The sequence below is a fragment of the Papaver somniferum genome, chromosome 9 (genome assembly GCF_003573695.1).
Source record: "Papaver somniferum cultivar HN1 chromosome 9, ASM357369v1, whole genome shotgun sequence".
Classification (NCBI taxonomy): Eukaryota; Viridiplantae; Streptophyta; class Magnoliopsida; order Ranunculales; family Papaveraceae; genus Papaver; species Papaver somniferum.
In genome coordinates this window covers 172107150-172114020 of record NC_039366.1, presented here as the reverse complement: position 1 = coordinate 172114020, position 6871 = coordinate 172107150, and the positions used below count along the sequence as shown (strand labels likewise).

Sequence of the window (6871 nt, the reverse complement as noted above, 5' to 3'; positions counted from 1 at the left end):
CTAATTGGGTTTCTAGTTTGCTTTGGGCTTAGAAGCCTTTTGGCTTAAATTGGGCTTTGAGTACTAATGGGTTTGAATGCCCTTTGAATGAATTGGGCTTAGTGGGTTTGTCAAAAATAAAATGAACTGAGCTTGGGCTCAGTTATCTTTGAAGTGTAAATGGGCTTTGGCCTTAAACTTAAGCTTTTGATTAAGCCCACAGTTAATTGGATTGGGTTTTTTAACCTTAACCTAAACTGGGCTTTGAGCCTTAATGCAATGGGCCTCAGTGAACTAAACCTTGGGCTTTTGTTTCAGTCAAGAACCTGGGCCTTTGGTTAAGCCTGGATTGGATTGGGCTCAACTTTTGAAGTGAGCTTTGGGCTGCAGGAACTGAAGTAGCAGTGGAGAGCAAAGCAAACAGCAGCAGTGCAAGAGCCACAGAAGTGGATTGGCAGCAGCAACAGCAGCTGAGGCAGGAGGCAGCAGCAGGGGAAAAAGGGAGCAGTACTGCAGCAGCAGCACAAGGCAAGGAGTGGCAGCAGCAGGAGGGGAAGCAAATAACAAGGCAAAAACAATGCAAAACAAGAAAACAAAGCTAATAAAAACTAAACAGTGAACACAACACAAAGGAGCAAAGTAAAAATGACACAAAGGCAGGGGAAATGGTTAAGCTAACATGGAGCTAAACTAAGGCACTCTTTTAGAGTGGGAAGAGAGCTAGCTTGCTCATTGTCACTAGTGAGCACTAGTTTCTCCCCACTACTCAAATAACACAATGCAATAGAGTTAAGCAATTACATGGAGTGGGAAGAAAATTAGCTTGCTATGAGCACTAATTTCTCCCCACTGCTCAATCAAAACAGTGCTTTAAAGGCTTCTAGCCTAGCATTCCATCAAACTAATCATCACAAGACAGTGAATTGGAACAACAAATGAACATTTAGCTAACAGTGACAACAACAGTGAACTAACAGTGAGTAACATTGAGTAACATGGCAAACTAACATAACATGGCAAACTAACAGGGCAAAATAACAGTGAGCATAACAGTGAGTAACAGTGAGTAACATTGAGTAACATGGCAAACTAACATAACATGGCAAACTAACATGACAACAAATGCAATTAAGAGTGAAAATGCAACTAACAGGAGCAATGAAAGTTAACAGGAGCATCACATTAAAAACTAACAGTGCAATTTAACATTGGAATTAACCTAACCCAAATTGGGTGGAAACTTGGCTAGTCCAAGAACCAGTTTTTCATTCTCTACAGATTCCCTTTTATAGCTTACACAAAAAATCCTAATTTCACAAAACCCTAAATTTGCAGACCCTAACTTTTGGGGAAAATCGAATTCGACATACCCATGTGTAAATTGGCTTCGACCCATGCTTTGGGTATGTCCCCTCTGCTCTTCTGAAGCTTTTCCAGCCCTCAATTGTGTCTTCTCCTCGCTGTTGGTGAAACCCTAGCTTCTCACTGTTCTAGCTTGTAGCACCTAGTTAGATGCTAGAAACGAGACAAGGGAGAGACTTGGGATGGAGTGGTGATGTACGGTGTGGTGTGGTGGTGGTGTAAGCGACAGCGGCAGAGAGTGGAGGTGGTGGAGTTGCAGGCTCTGCAACTGTCGGGTGTTTGTGGTGAACTGGTTTTGGGAAGATGAGAAGGAAGAGCTCGATGGGATTAGGATTAGGGGTTGTTTGGTTGGGAATAGGGTATGTGTTGCTATGGTGTGAGGCAGAGACTTCAAGTTCGATATTTGCGAAGCTTAGATGTTGGATCATTGGATCTGAGTGGAATCGAACGGATAGATGGAAGGATGTGTGAAGCGACCGTCGGATTCTGAGGTGCAACGAAGTTAACGGCACCAGATGGAGTTAGGTGCTGTAGTGTAAGTCGGAGATATCAAACTTTGATGCACAGCAAGGGAGCGACCGTTGGATTCAACTACCATCTAATCTGAAGGCTTGGAATTTCAGCGCTGTGGTGCTCGGCATAGACTTCAGATTTTGATGCTCTATGAAGGAGCGACCGTCGGATGCTTCTGAGAAATGATCTGATGGCTGAGAACGGAGGCGCTTTTGTGTGTCGAAAATGAGGTTGTGCGCACCATTCTTCGCGGCTTCCTTGCGTAATTTCTCCCGGCTCTTCACTACTTTTCTGCTCTTTTCGCTCCGCGACTCATCCGAACTTTATTTACTACCTAAAAATACAAAATTAATTAATAAAAATATTTATTCTTGAAAACAATGAAAATACAGAATATGGGATAAAATGTAGAATTAATGCGCAAAAGATGAGTTAAAATGCCAACAAAAAGGGATAAATATATACAATATTTGGCACTCATCAATGATCGAGGAATCCTTCTTCGTTAATTCATCATTAATCATAGATTATTATCAACCGTCGAATAACAGCTAGCGCAGTGCTATCCCCTAAAGTCCTTTGGTCACTGGATACAGAAGCGCTCGAATATCAGATTCTATTCGTCCAAGCCACCAAGTAGTAGCGCACTCAAGTAGAGCTGGCAAACCAAGCCAAAACCCGCGGGTTAGCCCGTCCCGTCCCGTGAAAACCCGCACCTTTCCCGGATCGTAACTAAACAAGACGGGTGCGGGTTGTATAATTAGTGGCTTGTGAAGAAACGGGTTAACCCGGCCCGTACCGTGAAACCCGCGGGTTAACCCGGCTCATTCCCCACCACTAGGCCGCGTGTCACAGTAATGTAAGCCTGTTACGTACGTGTCACAATATCTTGTTTCCCTCATATAAAAAGTTAAAAACGAAGAAAGAAACCCTAACTCCCTAAGCCTAAGCCGCTGCCGCCTTCATTCTTCCTCTTCTTTTCTTCTTCCCTGCTGAGTCTTCTGAATCTGATGGCAGGTACGAATCACAGTCACAGAACAACAAATTGAAATCTAAAGATCAAAGTTTAAAGGCTAGCAGGTAACAACAACATACTTCAAAGTTTTACCCAAGATTTTTCTCTTCACTATTTCCAGATATCATTTTTTGTCTCTGAAATTTTCGTGTAACAGCAGAAGAAGATCGATCTCATGTATTTAAAGGTTCACTGTAAAGGTTAACTTCAGATCTCGTGTTTGAATTTCGGATTTCATCTTCTTACAGTTACAATCAAAAGTAAGTTTTCTTTTCTTTTCTCGTAAATATCATCAAAATAAAACATGGGTTTTGGTAATCAATTGTTAATTTCTTAAATCTAACCCCTTTACTTTTTTTATTCATCCAGTCTACCGAGAATACTCATACCAACAGATGAAATACTAGCATTTTTTCCCCAATTCTAATTTTATTGTTGGTAATCTCTGCTGTAGTTTGCACATAGGATATTTAGATTCTTTAATTGGTAATTTTGGTTGTGTTTATCGATTTGTCCCACACAATTTATCTGAATACTCTTGTCTCTCTGTCCTGCAACTTAATTACTGTTTAGTGATGAACAAAATCTCATATGTAACCTTTCCATGGAACTCAGGGGGGACATCAAGCACCATCTTTGATTAAATGTACTGGGGAGAGAGTGAGTCCTTTTGCCTCCATGTGTTGTTATTGCTATCAGTTACTGCATCTTTTTCAGTTCAAGTTATTCTTCAATGTTGTGTTTAGCTGTATGATTTGGTTGGAATATTCGACTATATCAGTAGTGGAATTTGAGGTCTGAATTTCATTGACATTAGGTTTATATATGATGGACTATTAGGTACGAGACTGGTAGGTCAATTTGTTCTGTGATGTCTCTTTCTCTTAGAAATCAATGATACACCTGATGAAGATAGCTTTTACACAAACAACTCATACAAGTGACAAATTCTCAATAGATTGGTAGTCTATACTTTTTAGTCACCAACACAGCCAGCAACATAAATAGCACCACCACCATCAGAGCATTATGCTTAGAAGAAGAATTGTATAAATACTTACAACAGATTTAGAATTTCTGAAATATGGTTAGGTTTCAATAGACAGTTGATTTTTTTTTTCTTTTCTTTACATTGCCAGTTTTTCACGTTTCTGATTCTCTGAATGACTCTTTGACTTGTTCTTTGTGGCTCCATCCATTTCAGGATGTCAAGTGTACAAGAATAAGAGTTACCAGAACCAGACCATTACAACGATGTTATGAGTGGTGACGGTCAAGATGATGATGATGATGTTGAGATGCTAGATTCTGTGAATGAGGATCCAACTGTTGGTTGTGCACCTGCACAAGTTGCACGTGGAAAGAAAAATAGACTTAGATCCGAAGTTTGGGAATTTTTTAAACTCGTTAAGTATAAGGATGGTACAACGAAGGGGGTGTGCAAGGCTTGTAATGTAGGATATAAATATGAAAGCCAAAGAGGTGGAACCTCAGCCATGAAAAGGCATAAGTGCATTAAACGTCAGTCTATGGACGTAGGGCAGATGATATTAGCTTCACAAAATAGCCAGCTGTCTACCCGTGTACGCAAGGTTGATCAAATGAAATTACGGGATTTGTTCTCAGCTTTACTCATTGCAAGAAATGTTCCATTTGCTTTGGTGGAGTGGAAAGAGTTTAGGGATATATGTGCTTATTTAAATGATGACTTTAAACCAATATCAAGGAATACTGGGAAAGCCGATGTGTTAAAGAAACATAAAGCACAAAAAGAAGTTATTCGCAACAGATTGAAACTTGCTCCAGGTATGATTCAAAATTTCAAATCCTAATGACCCATATGATTTGTTTATACTTTTATGTATTAGTAATTGATTAATATGATGTGCTAGCTAATGTGTATGACTTACCCTTACAGGTAGGATATGTCTAACATCAGACATGTGGACTTCTGTAACAACTACTGGATATATAAGCTTAACTGCGCACTATCTTGATAAAGATTGGGTATTGCAAAAGAAGCTTCTGAATTTCTCTCCCCTTCCACCACCTCATACAGGTAAATCACTTAATTTTATTTCTTTATTATCTTAAATATAATTTCATGTTAACTTATTCCCCTTTCTACTACCTCAAACAGGTGAACACCTTTCTTCTAAGTTATTTGCAATGATAGAAGATTGGGGAATTGAAGAAAAGGTATCCAACATCACCTTGGATAATGCTGCAAATAACAGAGCTTGTGCTGGAATTATGAAGAGTAGACTTGTTGCAAAGAAGATCCTGTTGAACGATGGAAAATACTTTCATGTGCGTTGTTGTGCTCATATCTTAGCTCTTATTGTAAAAGAAGGACTTACGAAGATTGATCCAGCCGTGCTTAAGATTCGAGCGTCAGTGAAGTCCCTTAAAAAGTCCCAAGTAAGAAAACAAAAGTTCTTGGACATTGTTGAAACTTTAGGAATGTCTGGTCTGAAAAAGGGTATTCGGCAAGACGTAAAGACAAGGTGGGATTCCACTTCTATTCTGTTATAAATTACAAAGTTGGAGTATTGTATAATTTGTATTAATGTTTTTTTAGATACTCACTGAATGTTTGTTTTATGCAGGTGGAATTCAACTTATCTTATGTTAGACAGTTGTATCTTGTATAAGCCAGTTTTCTCTCATTTGAAGTTGGTGGATTCAGACTATGGAGACTGTCCAACTAATGAAGAATGGGAACAAATTGAAGTAGTCACAAAGTTTATCAAGGTGTTTCATGAACTCACAAAGGTTTTTTCTGGTAGTAAGTATCCTACTTCCAATCTGTATTTTGAAAGAATTTGTCAAGTTCAGGTGTTACTAAAGAAAGAGAGCAGAAGTAATATTGAATTCATTAGGAACATGGTAAAAGAGATGCAAGCAAAATTTGATAGTTACTGGAAGGAGTTGAGTCCTATACTGGCTATTGCAGTTGTGTTAGATCCTAGATCGAAAATGAATTTTGTGAAATTTACTTACTCCAAGTTGTATCCTGATGAGAGAGAATTAGAATGTCAAGTTAATAAAGTGCATAGTAATATAAAAGCACTTTTTAATGAGTATTACACCTTGTCAAGTTCAAGAGCTTCCAACAGTTGTGCAGCTCAAAATTTGAGTGTTCAAAATGGTGGGAATTTTGATGCCCAAGAAGGGAGTGATTTTTTTCAGGTAATTTCAACTTTTATGTTCAGTTTAATTCATTTGAGTTCTTCATGATTGGTATAAGTCTGCAAAACATGTTCTTTTTTTTTAATACAAGATGATAACTTTGTAATTCCTACGATAGAAAGATGATAACTTTGTTAGTTTCTCTTGATAATTCACAATTGGAATCTATGTTAAGTATTTATGTGGTTTGATCTTTCAATGATGCCTGATTCTGATGCTATATATGTTTAATACAAGATGATAACTTTGAACCCAGATTTAATATGTCAATGTAAACTCTGAGCATGCCATATATCGTTTATTTGTCATTGTAATTACTTATGATAGAATGAGGAATGTACCCAAGAATTGGTTGTTGGATTTTTTGGGATTCTGTGTCTTGATATCTAGTGTCTTGTCAACAGGAATATGTTGCAACACAGGAACGTGGTGGTAATGTATTAACTGACTTGTCAGAGTTAGATGAATATCTTGGAGAGACGTACAGAGGTTGTCTAAATTCACTAGACATCCTAAACTATTGGAAGAACCATGAACAACAATATCCAGTACTTTCAAGAATGGCAGGGGATATTTTGTCAATTCCTATTTCAACCGTCGCATCGGAGTCTGCATTTAGCATTGGAGGAAGGGTGATTGATCGATTTCGCAGTTCCTTATTACCTGAAAATGCTGAGGCGTTAATAACAACTCGTGATTGGGAATATGGAATTGGTAAGTAAATCAATAATATTTTATTTAGTTGAGTGTCTAAATCTTATCTATAACATTGGTTGTTCTATTATGATCCATATAGGAAAAGAAGATATG

At 38.2% G+C, this 6871-nt stretch overlaps 1 long non-coding RNA gene across 2 annotated transcripts; it reads left to right on the top strand.

The window, feature by feature from the left end:
- The first annotated feature begins 2616 nt into the window (after positions 1-2616).
- LOC113308175 lies at positions 2617-3530 on the top strand. 2 transcript variants are annotated; one of them, XR_003339553.1, is made up of 3 exons: positions 2617-2934; positions 3030-3129; positions 3485-3530. It is a non-coding gene; the product is annotated as an uncharacterized LOC113308175 (long non-coding RNA). The 2 variants fall into 2 exon arrangements; XR_003339552.1 differs by having other exon boundaries at positions 3027-3129.
- Positions 3531-6871: the final 3341 nt, after the last annotated feature.